The sequence below is a fragment of the Drosophila miranda genome (genome assembly GCF_003369915.1).
Source record: "Drosophila miranda strain MSH22 chromosome Y unlocalized genomic scaffold, D.miranda_PacBio2.1 Contig_Y1_pilon, whole genome shotgun sequence".
Taxonomy (NCBI): Eukaryota; Metazoa; Arthropoda; class Insecta; order Diptera; family Drosophilidae; genus Drosophila; species Drosophila miranda.
Window position 1 is genome coordinate 20,674,600 of NW_022881603.1, and position 19,851 is coordinate 20,694,450.

Genomic DNA, 19,851 nt, shown 5'->3' on the forward strand with positions numbered 1-19,851 from the left:
AGACAGTCGCGGTTGAGGTACTCAACATAGAAGAGCTCACGACAGGCGACGAGGTATGTGAGGCCATAGCTGCAGCGATCGACGGCGACTTACCACAAGGAGCAGTGCCGTACATGCGGAAAGCATATGGCGCAACGCAGGTAGCTACGCTGAACCTTCAGCCCGCACTCGCAAAGAAGCTCCTGGAGCTCGGAAAAGTTCGGATCGGCTGGGTTGTCTGCCGCGTGCGGCAACGGATTGCGGCCTGTGTCAAGCAATGCATGCTACAAATGTGGTGGGGAGGGGCACAAGCACAACCAGTGCAACAACCCGCCAATGTGCATACTATGCGCTGGCAAGCCAGGAGACGTCCGCTCAGCAGCCCACTCGGCCCTCAGCCGCAGCTGCCCTGAGTATAAGAAGGCACTAGCCAAACTGGTTGATGGTTAAACTCCTGCAGCTCAACCTAAACCACTGCCGAGCTGCTCAGGATCTGATGGCGCAAACAGTCCTGGAGCAGAAGATCGACATAGCGCTACTCAGCGAGCCGTACGGCAAAAAACACGAAGGAGTCTGGCAGCAAAGCTCAGACGGAGGAGCAGCAATCTGGAGCTGTGGCCCACAACCAGGCCAGCTTACCCACAGAGCATCCAGAGTGGGATATGTGAGAGCTAAGCACAGCGGGACTTTTGTCTACAGCTGCTACATAGCACCAAGGTTCACGCAGCAGGAGTATGAGGCGATCATCAGCAACATCGCTAACGACGCACGAGGCAAATCGCCGGTCCTGATAGCGGGCGACTTTAACGCCTGGGTCACGACTTGGGGCAGCGCCAAGAACACACCCCGTGGAACATCGCTCCTGGACGAGTTTGCAAGCCTGAACGTGTGTCTCCTCAACACAGGAACCACACCTACGTTCAGCAAAGCAGGGCGGGAGTCTTTTATAGACCTCACCTTTGCAGGCCCAGAGCTCGCACGCCACGCGAAGTGGCAAGTGCTGAGTGCTTACACCCATAGCGACCACTTAGCCGTAATGACGGAAACCTTTGCACCCAGGAACACAACAAGGATACAGAGGGCGCTCCAGGCCGGGTACAAGGGGGAAAGCCTGAGCAGAGCCGCGCTCCTCTCGGCAGCAGAAAACCTAAGCGCCGCCGGGGATGCTTAAGCATCCGCGCTTGCCGTTTACAGGACCGTCAAAGCGGCCTGTGATGCAGCCATGAAAAAAAGAAAGATCGGAGGAAGCAGGCACCGGCCAGTACCGTGGTGGAATGAGCACATTGCCAAGGCCAGGAGGGAGTGCTGCGCAGCTCGGCGTGCCTATCAGCGAGCAAGAGGCTCCGCCCAATTTGGCATAAATGGCGCGGCATTCAAGGCCAAAAGAAAAGAGCTGAAGGAGGCCATAAGAAGCAGCAAACTCAAATGCTTCAATGAGCTCTGCGATGCGGCCGATGCGGAACCTTTTGGTGGAGCATACAAACTAGTCATGGGGAGATTAAACAGACAGCCTATGCCCAAGGATCCGGTGCATATGAGAGAGATAGTCGGCACCCTATTCCCTAGACAACCACCCTTACAAGAGGGAGCTAGGGTAGAAGGAGCTAGCCTGAGGGACACCACCACCATCATCACTGCCAGAGAAGTACTCGAGGCCACGGGTAAGCTGAAGATCGGGAAAGCGGCAGGTCCAGATGGAGTCCCTAATGCAGCACTAAAATGCATAATTAGAGCCCATCCGGAAGCATTCGCCACAATGTACACCCAGTGCCTAGCGGAGCGGACAGTCCCACGAGCATGGAAACGGCAAAGGCTGGTTCTGATACCCAAGCCAGGCAAAGAGCTCAACGACCCATCGTCATACCGGCCGCTGTGCATGCTGGATACCATGGGCAAGATTTTCGAGAGGATGGTATTTGGAGAGGGGTATATCTCAACAAATCACACGGACTCTGCGAAGCTATTTTACGGACCGCGTCCTGATCTACGACACGGAAGAAGGAGCAGAACCAAATCACCGGAGGCGTCCCACAGGGCTCGGTCCTAGGGCCGATACTGTGGAACGTGATGTATGACGATATCCTGCGGCTTACATTACCGGAAGGGTGCACCCTGGTGGGCTTTGCCGACGACATAGCACTGGTGACAGTGTCGAAACACGTAAGAGACGCACAGGAGAAAACCAACGTAGCAGTCGGGATGATAGTTGCCTGGCTCGCAGCCAACGGGCTAGCTTTGGCGGAGAAGAAGACGGAGGCCGTGCTAATGAGCAGCAGGAAAAAGGTCGAGCAGGCATGCGTGAGAGTCGGTAGCACGATCATCAGGACCAAGCCTGCGCTAAAGTACCTAGGGGAAATGATGGACCAGTGGCTGAACTTTAAGGCCCACCTCTATAATCTTATATGGATCAGCAGTGTGGGCACCAGCAATGATGGTTTCCACATACAGCAGAGACTGCAGAAGCGCATACCGACGCTGTGCCCTGAGGGTTACATGCTTCTCCTGCAGCTGAGCGGCAGAGCGGAGTGGAGGTAGCCAGCGAGCGGCGAGAGCGCACCATCGCCCAGTGGCAACGGCGCTGGGACCAAGCGGCAAAAGGGGGGTGTACCGGACGTCTCCTTCCCCAGCTTAGCCCATGGCTGCGAAGAAGGCACGGCCAAATTAACCATTATTTGGGCCAACTGCTGACGGGGCATGGCTGCTTCAAGCAGTACCTGCATCGCTTTAGGCATGCTGACGACCCGTATTACAGCTGCTGCGGGCCTGGAGTCGACGAGGATGCACAGCACGTCTTCTTTGTATGCCCCTGCTTCTCGCAAGAACGAACGAGGCTAGGGGAGACACTTGCAGAAGTGAATGTGAACACCCTCACCGACCAGATGCTAGCCGATGAGCAATCATTGAACGCGGTCGCCGACATGGCAGCAAGCGTGATCAAGGAGCTGCGCAGGCTGGAGCGAAGCCGGACAAACTAAGCCAGAAAGATGACCCCACAGCCCGCACCGCGAAGTAATGCCTAGCGGCAGTCCCGCGGGAGTACTGCGTATGAAATCCGCCCTCGCCGACAACCCGTTTTGTTGCAGGGGCATATCCAGTGCGCTCCGTGCAGGAGGGGGAGAGGGGTGGACTCTTGTTTGGCGCCTTCCGCTATACACATTGTTGGTGGAGTTGAAGCAAGACAATTTTCTCACTCAAATTTTTCTTTCTTTTTCTGTTTACGGTTCTCGCCGGGAGCCTCCCACTCAGCAGCTGATCACTGAGCTGCCAGTCAGGTGATCGCGCAGGGTGGCAACTCGGACGGTGTTGCCGACCCAGAATTAACTGGAACATCGAACAAGAGGAATGGAGGAGGACGAAAACCTGGCTTTCATGAAGGGTAGCAAGCTCGCCCGATCGCCGGCAGCTGCGTCAGCTCCAGGAGCAGAGTTACAGAGCATGGACCCGGACGCCCGGGAGACCCCTAAGAGGGTACGGGACCCAGCCAGCCCAGAGAGTTTGCAAAGAAAAACGCCGCCTAAGAAAAGTAAGGCCTGTCAGGAGGCAACCTGCCTCGAAAACCTCCAAGAGCTGGGAAATATCTTGGATGAAGTCCATAGAAGAATGATGGACAAGAACACGCGCCACATCAACGTGACAACGAATCCTGGGCGACCGACAGAACAGGGAAGGCATCCCTGTGGGCATGTGGAGGCGATCCCTGCAAACTCAGCAATGTGCTGGCAGGAGACGGATTTGTGCGCGCGAGAGCTGGCAACCTATGGGTATACAGCTGCTACCTAGCGCCCCGTCTACCCCTCGAGTCCTTCGCCCGAATCCTTGAGGATCTAGCCGAAGACGCAAGAAACCGCGGGGCAGTCCTAATCGCCGGTTACTTCAACGCGTGGGCACACGAGTGGGGCTGCCAAGTCACCAACGCAAGAGGCCGAATCCTGCTAGAAACTTTAGCATCGCTAGACCTAGCGCTGCTGAACGAGGGCTCCCAGCAAACCTTCTGCAGGGGTGGCGCTGGGTCAATCATTGACCTAACGTTCGCGAGCCCTTCACAGCTGCGCAATGCAAGGTGGCGAATAGGAGACGTGTACACCGGAAGCGACCACGAAGCCATAGTATGCACCATTGGCGAACGCCCCAGACCCAGCAGGTCAAGCGCGAGGAGCAAAGCCTACATCGTGGACACGCTCAACACCAGCGCTCTGGCCAGAAGCCTCGAGACGTGGGAGGCCAACCAGCTCGCCTTGCGAATGGAGGAGGCCTGTGACAGGAGCATGAGAAAGCGGAAGCCATTCATGCGGCACCACGAGCCAATCGTGTGGTGGAACGCCGACATCGACAGGCTCCGGACAACGTGTCTAAGGGTCAGGTATAGGACCGCCAGGAAGGCACTGAAGCATGCAATTCGGAGCAGCAAGCGGGAATGCTTTCTCCAGCTCTGCAACACAGAGGAACAAGACCCCTGGGGCAGGGCTTACAAAATCGTTATGAAGAGGCTAAGTGCCGGGAGCAAGGCGCCAACGGACCCCAGCACCCTCGAGGACATAGTGCACACCCTGTTCCCCAGCGAGCAACAGAGGCGTCCAGGCCCCTTAGAAAGCGACGCACCGATCACGGACATCGAAATGATCACGGAAGCGGAGATCCTGGAAGCCGGTAGGAGCCTGCCCAGCAAAAAACCCCAGGCCCGGATGCAATCCCAAATAGGGCTTTAAAACTGGAATTGGCACTACATCCTTCGCCGAGGTCTTCAATAAGTGTCTGCTAGAAGGTACCTTCCCCGATAGGTGGAAGATTCAAAAGCTACTGCTGCTCAACAAGCCAGGGAAACCACCAGGCGAGCCTTCCTCGTACAGACCAATTAGTCTCCTGGAAAACGCGGGGAAGGTATGCGAAAAGCTCATTGCACGTAGGCTCAGCCGTGCCATTGAAGATGCCGGCGGCTTGTCGCCCAACCAGTATGGCTTCCGGAAAGGCAGATCAACCCTGGATGCCATTGGCATAGTCACCAACATAGCGGAGAATGCAATAAGTGGGACCCGCTGGAGAGCGGGCCAAAAGCAGTACTGCCTGCTGGTTACCCTGGATATAAAAAACGCTTTCTACTCTGCGGACTGGGGTAAAACGATGGAAGCCCCACGGAGGCTACGGATCCCGGAATACCTCCTGAGAATAGTGGACAGCTACCTCAGTGAGAGGGTGCTGCTGTACGAGACGAGCGAAGGGATAAGATCATATAGAGTGACTGCTGGGTCGGTGCTGGGGCCGCTCCTGTGGAATACGATGTACGATGGAGTTCTGCGACTGAACCTTCCCAAGGGCACGACGGTCGTCGGGTTTGCCGATGACGTCGCCATCGTAGTGGTAGCTTAGGACCTTGCAGCAGTTGAAGCAGCTGCAAACGGGGCAATCCGTGCCGTGGAGACGTGGCTCGCCATAGCGGGATTACAGCTGGCGGCCCACAAGACCGAGGCTGTTCTGATTCGCAGCAGGAAGAAGGTGGAGACGGCCCGAGTGTCGGTCGGCGGACACGACATTACTTCGCAAAGGGCTCTTAAATACCTAGGAGTAATGCTGGACACTAGGCTTTCATTTAGAGAGCACTTGGAGTACGTCAACACAAAGGCCGCACAGACTTGCCGAGCACTCTCGCGAATTCTGCTCAACACCAGGGGGCCAAAGCAAGCAAGGAGGAAGCTGATCACCAGCGTCGTCTCCTCTCAGCTCCTGTATGCTGCCGCAGTGTGGTCCAAAGCGATGAAGGTGCCGAGCTATATTCGAGGAGTCGAAGCAACGCACCGCTTATGTGCCATCACGATCGCCTGCGCGTTTAGAACCATATCCGACGACGCAGCACTGGTCATCGCGGGATCCCAATAGCAGAGCAAGCGAGGGAAAGGGCCGAGGTGTACGAGCTATCTCGCAGGGACACCCACAATCCTCCCACCGGAGTCGAGAGAGAATCACCCAGGCACGAGACCGTCAGGAGGTGGCAGATGAAGTGGGATTCCTCGACTAAAGGACGCTGGACCCACCGACTTATTCCGGATATCAAGCTGTAGTTGGAAAGGAAGCACGGACAGGTGGACTTCCACCTCACTCAGATGCTGAGCGGTCACGGATGCTTCAGATCGTACCTGAAGCGGTTTGGACACGAAACGGAGGACTGGTGCCCATCATGTGGTCGAGGTATCGTGGAGGACGCTCACCACGTCTTCTTTGAATGCCACCGTTTCGAGTACGAGAGGCGCCAGCTAGAGGATGAGCTAGCCACCAGCATTAGCGTCGGAGGGATCGTGCCGCTCATGGTAGCGAATCCCAAGGCGTGGGATGCCACCACTAGGTTCGCCGCCACTATAATGCGGGAACTACGGAGAGCAGCCAAGGGGACAGGCGCTCTTAGAATGCTTTGCGACGTTGGATGCCGTACTGCTGAACACAGGCACGCAGCAGACGTTCGGCAGAGCTGGAACGGGGTATATAATAGACCTTACGTTCGTGAGCAGCAGCCTCAGCCGCAGGACAACGTGGGAAGTTAGGGGCTTATACACCGGGAGTGACCACCAAGCCCTCATATGTGAAATCCAGGAAGCGGGCGCACCTAACCCGTTCATTGGCAAGCAGATCGGTTAAAAGACCGAAACGCTAGAGCCGGATATGGTCCGGGCCATGTTTGAGGACTACGAGACCAACGGTACGGCTGAAGAGAGAGCAAGCCAACTGGCCAAACATACGCTGGAAGCATGTGATGCCTCCATACTAAGGAAAAGAAGAAGCCGGAACAACCGCAGGCCAACGTATTGGTGGAACGCTGCAATAGGTAGCGCCAGGCAGGAGTGCCAGCGGAAAAGACGACTATACCAGCGTTCGAGAGGTTCCCCGGAATTCGAGAGGCTCCAAGGAGAATATAAGGAAAGCAGACGCTGCGTGAAGAGGCAGATCAAGGATGCCAAGCGCAAATGCTTCGAAAAGCTCTGCGATGACGCAGATGCGAACCCTTGGGGCTACGCATACAGGCTGGTAATGAAGAGACTGCGAGTGTTCAGTCCCCCGCCGCCAATGTGTACAGATGTGCTGGTTAACATAGTAGAAACCCTATTTCCAGAGAAAGTGGCAGCCCAGAGGGTGATGGATAGAATTCCGCCACTTGAAATAGAAGCCACCACGGGAGCAGAAGTCCTCGAAGCTCTACAACGGAAGCGACAGCGGCTAGTCCTCTTTCCCAAGGGGAACAAGCCGACCGAGGAGCCATCATCCTATAGACCACTCTGCATGCTCGACACAGTGGGTAAGATCCTCGAGCGCATAATCCATACCAGGCTGGAGAAGGCAGTAACGCGTCAGCTCTCACCGAGACAGCACGGGTTTCGCAAAGGCAGGTCCACGGTGGACGCAATCGGCGAGGTATGTGAGATAGCAAAGCGAGCTATCGATGGCACCCGATGGATGTACGGGACCAAAGAGTATTGCATAGTGGCAACACTCGATGTCCAAAATGCATTAAACTCTGCCAATTGGGATCACATACTAGAAGAATTGAGAAACTTTCAAGTACCGCCGTATCTGCAGAATATCATCACCTAAGAGACCGAGTGCTCATATATGAGACGGATAAGGGGACACGTGAGCACCAAATCACTGGAGGAGTTCCCCAAGGATCGGTCCTCGGCCCGCTGCTGTGGAACATCATGTATGATGGAATCCTCAAGATGGATATGCCAATGGGCGCCACGGTGATAGGCTTTGCCGACGACATAGCAATAGTCGTAGTGGCAAAACAGAAAGAAGCGGCGGAATAAATCTGCAACGACGCGGTAGAGAGAGCCAGAACATGGCTATCGGGGAGGGATCTCTCATTAGCCACCCACAAAACGGAAGCGGTGCTCATAAGCAGCAGGAAAGTAGTGGAGACGGCCACGATCCGAGTAGGAGACTGCACTTTTAGCTCCAGTCCAAGCCTGAAGTACCTGGGGGTGATTATTGACCACAGACTCAGCTTCAAGCATCACATGGCGTATGCAAGCAGCAAAGCAGGAAAGACGGCAGTGGCCACGGCAGCATGGCCAACACTGGAGGCCCGAAACAGCCAAGGCGAAAGCTACTAGCGAGGGTAGTTGGCTCAACGCTAATGTACGCTGCACCAATATGGGTTGATGCAATGAAGCATAAAACATATGCCCGAGAATGCAACGCAGTCCAGAGGCTGTGTGCCCTGAGGGTGTGTTGCGCATTCAGAACGGTATCCCAAGACGCCGCACTAGTGGTAGCAGGAATGATTCCCATCCATCTGCTTGCAAGAGAAGCCGCAGGAATCAGGGCACAGCGAACCCTGGGGACTACGGACCAGGACACCAGAGGTGCCTTAAGGCAGCGCACAATCCTGCAATGGCAAGATTCGTGGGATAACAGCAGCAGAGGGCGATGGACCCATAGGCTAATCCCAGACCTGAAGAGTTGGCTGAACCGTAGCCATGGACAAGTGGAGTATCACCTGACACAACTGCTGACAGGACACGGTTGCTTTAAAGCCTACCTGCATAGGTTTAAGCACGAGGACGACCCCTTCTGCGTGGTCTGCGCAGGGGTCATCGAAGACGCAGAGCACTGCTTCTTCGAATGTCCAGGATTTCGGCAAGATCGAGAGGATCTAAGCAACAAGCTTGGAAGAATGCCAGCTGTGACAAACCTGGCAGAATGCCTGCTGGAGTCGGAAGAAAACTGGGCCGCGATTAGATTCATGGCCGTAACTATGGCTACCAAACTGCGTCGCGAAGAAAGAGCACGCAATGCAAGGAGATAAAGGATAAAGGAGATTATTAAGAGAAGAGCCCTACGGGCATCTCCCCCCGGCGAAGTAATATCTCGCGACAGTACCGCCGGGATCCGGGATAGGTGTGGTTGGTTTTAGAGCGGTTAGAGTCCCTCACTTCGGCTTCGGCTGAGTCGGCATGAAGCTTTCCTATAGTCACACAAAAACAAAAAAAAAAAAAAACAAAAAAACACACACACATCCAATTATAATCGCGGGCAGTCCAACAGTCTCGATGTAATTTTATACGTGCGCAGTTGGAAATTTAAATGAAGTGAGCGGCCAGAACGGAGAGCGGAGCAGAACATAGTGAGGAGTGGAGTGGAGTGGCGGGGGGCGCTGGGGCTGGGGTAGGGGCTGAGTGAGTGGAGCACAGAACGAAGTTGTCGCACTCTGGAAGTGGAGGTGGGGAGGAGAGAGCGGGAGAGCGAGCAATGGAACTACTTGCGGTCATTTGCTTTTGCCTGCTGCTGTGACGGAGAAGAACGAATGTGCGTGCCCGTCCGTTCATTCTGTGCTCTCGATTTGCAAGACGGGTATAACGTTTTGGCTAAAAATAAAACGTGCCATCGGTGTCTTCAACTTACTCTCACTCACACTCACTCGCAGTTCTTTGGCTAGTCCTGTCCTGTGCGTCCTCCTCCTCTAGCTGGCGGTTACTTCAATTCTCTCACACACACACACACACACGCACTCAAGACAGTGTGAGCGAGACGGTCTCACGTGCTCTCGTTACAGACCTCTCACACACCACACACTCTCACACGTGGGGAAGAAGAGCGCCGAGAAGAGCCATAACTGGACTGCGTTTCTTTACAATTTTTGTTTTTGCTGCGCACATGTGAGCAGAGCCAGAGTATATTAATAGTAAGGTGCAAAGCAGCCGTTGACAAACTTGATTCAGTGTGTGCTTGTCCCATCTTCTATTGCGATACCTTGAGCAATGTTGTGTGTGTTTGTGCTTGCGAGTGAATGATTGAGCGAGAGCTGGCTCGAATGCCGTTTAACTTTATTTGTTGTGTAAGAAACAGGGTGTCTCTGTCTCTATCAGTATCTTGCTCTGTATAATGGATTTAATTACGCTTTAGCTTACAGTATAACAATGTTGCTCAATTATTTAATTTTCGCTGCTATTTGTTGTAATTAATCTTGGAGTATTTCCTTTTTTAATCATTGGTCTTGCTTTCTTGCACTCTCTCTCGTTGCAGCAAACAGCAAAAATAATGGAATTTTAGCGTTTTGAAAGGTTAGTTGTACTGCAAAACCTTGAAATATTACAACTTTCAACTGTTTTGTTCAAATGCCTCTTATCTCATGGCCCTCTCTCACTTGTCCGTGTCAAAAGAGTCGATAAAATCCCCTACAATATCATGCATGTGCCTGTTCCATGTGTGTATCTGCTACACAACAAAGCGAGACAGATGGAGAGAGACAGTGAGATAGATATTGATGGAGGGGGAGGTAGGCAGGCTGTGTGACCATGTAACCCATCAAAGGTGCAGCCCCCTCAAACAACGACACAACGCTCGCTCAGCTGTGAAGCCATGGGACGGTTGATCACATACACACACACACACACCACGCGCGCATACAGACAGATAGAATAATGGGTATTTGTAAGGTCGACTTCGAGGTCAATCAGCGACACGAAGAGTCTCGATACACTTCTAACGATCATCCCAACAGCCAGATGGAGTGGTGTGTTGTCATATTGTAAAACGAACCCGAAGAAGGCCACGACTCAACTCCACCGCTTCCGCCTTAGATGACACATTTAATGGGGCGATGGGAGGAAAGATGGAGAGACAAAAAGAAAGAGGGAATTAATGACTGCAATGAATGAAGCTTTTGTCATGACGCATCTTTCTGGATGACTAAGGGAAAACGAATTTGATGATAATTGCCATAAATGTTCGTTCGCGAATTCGTTCTGCAGCAGTCACGTGTGCAATATTCATATCCAACCTTTGGGACCATTTCATAAGACACACAACAAAGAAAAAGAAAAAGAAGAAAAAAAGGGGAAGCAAAAAGCAAACGAAAGGCGCACACAGACGGACGCGACACGGAGGGACAGAGGACGGAACTTGTTTTCAAAAGTTGCAACATATTTTTTATTTCCACTGGCTTTAGTTGTAGTTGCTGTTGTTGCCGTTTTCTTTGAACGGGTTTTCTGTTGCTGTCGTGCAGCGCCCTCTGGTGGTATGGTGCCTGCTGCCGCCTGCCTTTCACTTGGCGCTCGCTTGAGGCGCACGGGGGGCCAACAAATATAAAATGCAATGCTGTAATGTGCGTCAAAAAAAATACATTCATAGGCAAGCATGAGACACTGAGAGACAGGAAAATGAGCAATAAATAAATAAATTAACCAAGACCAATGCAAAACGCAAACCGTATTGCAAAATCAAAAAGCATGCCAAGGACGGTGGCCAAGCCAAATGAAATTAGTTCAACAATGCGCTCTCTCCCCCCGTAACCAGATTCCCTGCCCCCATGCCTTCCTCCCTCCTCCCTACGCCACCTGTCGGACGGAGGCAGCGTGTGGCTGGCGCGATCGGCTTGCCAAGAAGTGCATCCAATCAGCGCTGATCGAAGGGGGAGGGGTGGAACCCTGTGACAATGTTTTTTATACCCGATACTCAAAATGAGTTTTGGGGTATATTAGATTTGTGGTAAAAGTGGATGTGTGTAACGTCCAGAAGGAATCGTTTCCGACCCCATAAAGTATATACATATATTCTTGATCAGCATCAATAGCCGAGTCGATTGAGCCCTGTCTGTCTGTCCGTCTGTCCGTCCGTCCGTCCGTCCGTCCGTCCCCTTCAGCGCCTAGTGCTCAAAGACTATAAGATCTAGAGCAACGATGTTTTGGATCCAGACTTCTGTGATATGTCACTGCTACAAAAATATTTCAAAATTTCGCCCCGCCCACTTCCGCCCCCACAAAGGACGAAAATCTGTGGCATCCACATTTTTAAAGATACGATAAAACCAAAAACGCAGAATCGTAGAAGATGACTATATGTTATAGAGTGTAAAATCTCAACCAGATCGTATAATTATTATAGCCAGAATCAAGAAAACAATTTCATTCTTTCTCGCTCTGTCTCTCTCTAACACACAGGTTTCATGGTCGGCTTTGCCAATTGCAAAATATGAGTTCAAGGATCTCAGAACCTATAAGAACCAGAGCAACCAAATTTGGTATCCACACTCCTGTGATATCGGACCTTGACCGTTTCGTGTCCAAATTTCGCCACACCCCCTTCCGCCCCCGCAAAGGACGAAAATCTGGGGCATCCACAAATCTCAGAGACTATTAAGGCTAGAGTAACCAAAATATGAGTTCAAGGATCTCAGAACCTATAAGAACCAGAGCAACCAAATTTGGTATCCACACTCCTGTGATATCGGACCTTGACCGTTTCGTGTCCAAATTTCGCCACACCCCCTTCCGCCCCCGCAAAGGACGAAAATCTGGGGCATCCACAAATCTCAGAGACTATTAAGGCTAGAGTAACCAAATTTGGTATCCGCACTTCTGTTAGATCTCACTATAAAACGTATATCTCAGAATTTCGCCCCACCCTTTTCCGCCCCCACAAAGGACGAAAATCTGTTGCATCCACAATATTGCACATTCGAGAAAACTAAAAACGCAGAATCATAGATAATGACCATATCTATCAGATTGCTGAATCTGGATCAGATCAGATCATTTTTATAGCCAAAAGGAACAAATCAATTTGCACAGGCTACGCAGCCCCCGACGTCACGCTCAGACTGATTTTCTGTCTCTCTCGCACGCACTCCTTGTCGTGTCGTTTAATATTAGCGGCGTCTGCCGGAGGAGAGCCATACTGACTTAGTATCGGGTATAACTGTAGAGTTGCGGTCTCCGCAGCAACTCACAACGTTCCCCATCGTTTTTTATTTTGATATGCCCTTGTTGATGATATTGAGAATAGAAGAAGTATTTCTTATAATGTCGCATATAATCAACAGTTCCTCGATTGCAAAATAATCTATCTGCAAGCGAAAGTTGAAGATTTCGTGGCTAATGACATTTTGAGTACCGTCGGGGGACTGCTTGCCAAAACCGAAACCGTTACCCCGAAAATCACAGCCACTCAGCAAAATGTTTCATAGCGTCGTCGTCTCGTCGCCCTGCCACCAATAAATACTTTACACGTTCCAGTCCAATCCGTTCCCTTCCGTTTCGTTACGCTCGTTTTGTGATAGTGTAGCGGATTTCCACTGCTTCATAGCAAAGACTATACAATACCAAGATGTTGCATGAGAAACAAATGCTTTTTCAATTTTCGTTTGACCCTTCATGGTACGGGCGCGCGGGTCTAGTACTTAAATTCTCTTTTACGCTACCTTCGCCTCCGAAATGCTACTCGGCTTCGTCAATGCCTCGGTCAGCGTCGAGTCGGTGTGAAAGCATGTCAGTGCTGCGTGCCGAAACCGTAGGGCAGCGTGGTCGCTGATGTCTTTGGCGCGGCAAAGTGGGGACTCAGCCGAAATAGTCAAAAAATTGTATGAGTGCTTTAGATAAATTTAATGTACGCATCTAATAGAGAATTTTTCAATCGAATTTTCAAGATAGTTTTAGTTTAGAAGATATAAGCACTCAAAGTTTAACATTTTTTCAGTGTGAAAATATTTATTGAACTCATATTCACTAACTAATTTAGTAAGCTGAGACGGTCAAAGGTCCCACTGTGCCGCTCCAAAGACATCGGCGATCCGCGACCACCGCTTCGACGGTGCTGAGGCTCGAGAGTCCAGAATTATTTCGTTGCTGGTGAAGGCATTGAAGGCCCTAACAGACGAAACCGATGGGCAGCGGGGTCGCGATAGAGACGAAGTACAGGCGAAAAGGGAATTGAAACCCCGCGCGCTCCCTCGTGCCTTTTGGGTCCTAATGTTAGGACCCGCCATAGAACAGCTTTTTGGTCGCTCATGCAGTATCTTGGTATTGTATAGTCTTTGGTCATAGGCAACGCGCGCTGAGCGAAATTTTCGAAAAATGATTTTCCCGTTTTCGCTGTAACTTTCGGGCGGAGTGATGAAATATAAATGATAATGGACAGATGAAATGGAATAATCGAATACATAAACACTAACAATATTAGTATAATATATGTATGTAAGATTAATAATAATGTATCGTTTATTAATAGTGTTTTTCGAAAAAGAGTACAAAGTGTATGATTTAAGATGTGCAATTAATGAGTCTGTTCTTCCGACTTTTTGTTCAACTTTCTGCTTCTACTTCCAACAACCGACTCTCGTATCGATAACCCCTTATCGGTTAGGTCTTTTAAACATCGGTTAAGTCTGGTTATATCGGTTAGGTCTTATCGATGGTATCTTAAGTTCAAATGTTAATTTAGATGGGATAGTGCTAACTGCTTGATACACTGTCCTTTACATTCGGCCCTCCTGCTCATCTTCATCTGTCCCAGATGATAATATATCATCGTCACTGCTCGTTGCTGTGATATTTGGCCCCTCGACTTGAGCAACCTTTCTGACGTCGTAGCGACCGTTCCGCTTTACCTTGGTGACTTCATATGGGCCTAGATACTCGCTGGCCAACTTGCGTCCTGCGACGAACTCCGTCCTCTTGATCGCGACCATGTCTCCTAGTCTGTAGCCGTGCTCAGGTCGTCGTTTTTTATCATAATAGCGCTTGTACACCTCTTGCGCCTTCTCAATGTTTTGTTTCGCTTGGTCACGCAGTTCTTGGCGCTCGTTGTTAAACTGCGTAACCAACTCCTCGTTGAGCACCTCCAATAGTCGACTTTCAGCTTGTCTGTGCATCTTTGTCCCAAACATGACCTCGAATGGCGACGACTTCAACGTAGAATGCGCATGCGAATTAATCGCCATCTGGACCTGTGGCACATGCTTGTACCACTTCGTTGACTCCTGAGCTGAGAGCTTTGCGATGATCCCCAAAACTGAACGGTTCCCCCGCTCAATCTGACCGTTGCCTCTCGCCACACCTGTCGTTGTACACACATGTTCGACTTTGTTCTCGTTGAGAAACTCGCTGAATGCGTTGGATGTAAACGCTGCTCCTCTGTCGCTGACTATGCGCTTGGGAAAACAAAACAAAAATGACCAATCTCTCAGCCTCTTCACAACTTCTTCGTGACCTGTTGACTTAGTTGGGAACAGCCACACAAACTTGGAGAATGCATCTACCACAGCAAAAATGTACTTGTATTGCTTGGCTGTCGCATCCATTGGTCCCAAATGATCAACGTGCAGCGTGTATAGTGGTGTGTCACCCTTGTCAATGCAATGAAGATAGCCTTCTTGTTTGCCCAACTTTTTGCTGAAAATTATACAACTGATACAATTAGTAATCAACTTATTTACTTTCCGTTCAAGGTGCGGAATCCAGTATTGCTGCTGAACTGAGTGCATTGTCTTCGCTGTGGAGAAATGACCAACTTCATGCGATCCTTGAATGATTTCCCTTTCCATCAGCCTTGGAACCACCAATACGTCATTGCCATTTACAGATTTGAAGAGAAGACCTCCTTTAAGCTTGTAGTCTTGATATGGGTGCTGCTTCAGGATCTCAACTGTGGCTTTGATGAAATCGTCATCCTGCTGTGCTTTCTTTATCCGAGCTGTTAGCTCCGTCGTCACGAACATGCATGTCTGCGGAAAACGACTGAGACAGTCCACGTGTCTCATTCTGTCCCCTGGGCGGTGTACTGCTTTGAATGTAAAGTCCTCCATATACAGAATCCACTGGGAAACTTCTCTGGGTATATCTACTTTCGTTGTTGTCTGCTTAAACGCCGCACAGTCAGTGGCAAGATCAAATTTGATCCCCAAGAGGTAGTGACGAAACTTCTTGAGTGCGAGGTATGCAGCTTTGACCTCCAAATAGTAACTGTGACGTTTGGACTCGGCTTGTGTTGTCTTTTTAATCCAATAGTAAATCGGGGGGAAATTGCCATCAAACTGCTGCAACAAAACTGCTCCGAAACCTTCTTTGGATGCATCCGTGTGGAGTTCCGTTGGCGCTTCTCGTGAGTATAAATGTAATACAGGTGCGATTACAAGCAGATTCTTTAAGGTTTGTAGCGATTGTTGCTCTGCTTCGCCAATGTTGAAAACTGCTTCCTTCCTGAGTAGATTCGTGAGCGGCCGGGCAACTTGTGCATAGCCAGGGATGAACTTTCTGAAAAAGCCTGTGAGTCCCAGAAATGCTTGAACTGCTTTAATGTCTTTGGGCGTAGCAAACCGACTGACAGCTGCTGTCTTCTCTTTGCCGGGCCAGATTCTCCCGTCCTCAATGATATGGCCCAGAAAGCTAATGCGTGGCTGCATGAAGCTACATTTCTTCCACTTGATCTTTAGGCCAAACTGCGCAGCTGTCTCCAGGACCAACTTTGTCTTCCTCATGCATACCTCGGGCGACGCGGCGTAAACAATTATGTCGTCCATATAAAGCTGCATAATGTCAGAGTTGATTAATTCTTGAAAAATATAGCTTACGAACCGAATGAACGCAGCTGGCGAGTTTTTGAATCCGAAAGGCGCTTTATTAAACTCAAATAATCCCTCCTTTGTAACAAAGTCCGTATACGACTTGCTTTGCTCTTCCATAGGCACATGGAAAAATCCGTTTTCAAGGTCCATTATGGTAAACCACTTAGCCGACTGCAGCTTTTCCAAGACTTCCTCCATGATCGGGACTGGGAAGCAGTCTAGCAATACCATGCTGTTTAACTTCCTGTAGTCTACGCAAACTCTAAGTGTACCATCTTTTTTCTTCACGACGACAACTCTGCTCGCTACATTTGAAGACGACTTGCGCACGATTCCTTGCTCGATCCATTCTTCGACTTGCTTCTTTACGGCACTGGCTTCGTCTGTTGATAAACGACTCGGTAAGTGATGAAACGGCTTGATTACTCCGTCGGGAACTATCTTCAGTTGGATTGGAGACTGCTTTGCAACTTCTGTGGGCATTTGGTAACTGTTTCTTATCATCTGTTCAACGTCTTTTCGATATTGCGGCGGAGCTACAAAGGATGACTCTTCAGTTACATTATATATAAGAGCATGCTCATCTGTTGGCACAGGATCTGCGTCATGCTTCAAAAACGTGTATCCTTGCATATCAGCGACGAAACGGAACTTTTTAATGAAATCATGCCCCAAAAGTGCGTCGAAATCAATCTGGCTACTGGGGACTACTAAAAACTTCTGTGTGGTCTGCAACTTATCCACGGTAACTTCTGCATTAAAGTATCCAACAGGCTTTGTTGATATCTGACCCAGACCGCGCAACATAGTTGTGCACTTCAAAAGTTTAACGTTTTTCATGGTCTTCAACATACTCTCTTTGATTATGGTTACATCTGACCCTGTATCCACAAGACAGTCAACAACAATGCCGTTTATTTGAATTTTTTTCATGCGACTGCGATCCAAAATGACGCGAACTTTATCAACTTTATCAGCTTCATAAGGACAGTTACGCGAAATGTGACCATTCTGATTGCACTTAAAACACTTCGTTTCGGCTTTGCAGTCTTTGCGTTTGTGTTCTCCTGATCCACAGTTATAGCAATATTCTTTTTTACCGCTTTGCCCACTTTGCTGCTTGAAACTCGTTTTATGCTGTTCGTTATTGCCCTTCTTCTCCGATATGTTCAAACGATCATAGATATCGAACTCTTCTTTCAAGGCCCTGAAGGTCTTACAGCGATACATGGCATACTTATACTCGTTTCTTATGTCCAGACCGTTTACAATATGGCTTATAACAGCCGCGTGTTCAACATGTCCGACTGCTGCTATTTTTCTCATCTGCAGCAAGTACTCGTGCATCGACTCACTACTCTTCCTCTTTCTTTCTTGCAGCAGCTTATGAATGTCTGCACTGTTATAGCTACATGTGAATTCATCCAATAATACGTTCTTGAGTTCCTCATAGGTGCACACGCATTCAGCTTCAAGGAAAAGCTTAGCTGCACCGGTCATTTTTCCTCTGGCCTGCACATACTTTTGCTTTTCAGTAAGCTCATATGCGTCGGCATTTTTTTCGAATATCTCAAACCATTTTTCTATGGGAACCGATTTTCCATCACAATCGCTCACAACTTTTGTAAAATTATCTGGAGCGATCTCTCGATTTCTCGTTGCTCATCGCAAAGCAGTTTCAAACTTAGCAACTTTATCATTTGATCAATCTTGTCATCACTATTGTTTTCTGCATTTTCTAAATCTTCCATCTCGTTTGCACTCGGGCGCGACGTTCCTGGTACAGCTTCTTCCTTCTCTCTCTCTTTCCAGTGAAACGGCGGCGGTGTTTGCATCATTTTGCGGCTCTTTTCGACTTGTGTCTGTGTACCCGACGAGTGCTTGTCTTTTCTGTTTATAAGTGTGTATCACACACAACGTGTCTGTGCGTGTTTTTTCTGCTTGTGTACGTACTGCGCACGGACAAGGCGACGCTGCGGCGCGACAATGAATTTCACAATTTTCCAACCGAATTAAACGACCGATCTTTTATTAAACTCCGTGTCTACTGTTAGGCTCACAGAATTTGGAGTGATAAACTTAATGTTTATAGCCACCAACAACAACTTTACAACTTTATGTAGCTACAAACAACAACTTTAACAACTTTTCAACAATCCTCTTCTTGCATCAGCTTCTGCTTTCTTCTGTTTTTCTTTTTCACACACTCCGAGCTCTGTATTCGACGCGGACGGGCCCCCAAATGTAAGATAATGTATCGTTTATTAATAGTGTTTTTCGAAAAAGAGTACAAAGTGTATGATTTAAGATGTGCAATTAATGAGTCTGTTCTTCCGACTTTTTGTTCAACTTTCTGCTTCTACTTCCAACAACCGACTCTCGTATCGATAACCCCTTATCGGTTAGGTCTTTTAAACATCGGTTAAGTCTGGTTATATCGGTTAGTTCTTATCGATGGTATCTTAAGTTCAAATGTTAATTTAGATGGGATAGTGCTAACTGCTTGATACACTGTCCTTTACATGTATACATATGTGGAAATAAAAGCGTGGCAGACTGTAAACTAATCAAATATTATTTAACTCTGTCCGCATTGTACCGTCGTTCCGTTCGCTTGCCCCCATTTTAATACAAGTTTTCTTTCGTCTGTGTGCGCGCGCGTGTGTTGAGTGTGAATGTTGTCTATTGTGGGCCAAGTGTATTTGTATGTATGTATCTATGGATGTGCCATAAACAAAACGTGACACACACTCACACTTACGCGTATGTACATACAAATTCACACGCTCACATTCATGGAGCTGAACAAACATTGCCAACTGATTGCAAAGCAATACAAAAATCAGATGTTTTCTAACACACATACACACACACACACAAACTTAGCATATAGAGAGCATTAAACGAGAGCGCGTTGCCACTCTCCTCTCTCGTGGTCACTCCCTTTCGCGTGCCAGTTATATATTGTCCATGCAGGTCAAGAAGAAACGCAAAAACAAAAGCAAAAGTAAAGACAAACATGTTAACCTAACCACCAGAGAGCGAGCACGCGCTCTCGCAACATGCTGCCAGAGCGCACAAATACATGTGGAGCGCGCGGAACGCGTTGCTGCAACAGCTGTTTTTTGCATACAAACTTTTTATACCCGATACTCAAAATGAGTATTGGGGTATATTAGATTTGTGGTAAAAGTGGATGTGTGTAACGTCCAGAAGGAATCGTTTCCGACCCCATAAAGTATATATATTCTTGATCAGCATCAATAGCCGAGTCGATTGACCCCTGTCTGTCTGTCCGTCCGTTCGTCTGTCCGTCCCCTTCAGCGCCTAGTGCTCAAAGACTATAAGAGCTAGAGCAACGATGTTTTGGATCCAGACTTCTGTGATATGTCACTGCTACAAAAATATTTCAATACTTCGCCCCGCCCACTTCCGCCCCCACAAAAGACGAAAATCTGTGGCATCCACATTTTTAAAGATACGATAAAACCAAAAACGCAGAATCGTAGAGGATGACTATATGTTTTAGAATGTAAGATCTCAACCAG

General features: G+C 49.2%; 1 pseudogene; it reads left to right on the forward strand.

Moving 5' to 3' along the window:
- LOC117192112 overlaps window positions 1–19,851 on the forward strand; it is an 80,402-nt pseudogene that overhangs the window by 45,679 nt on the left and 14,872 nt on the right.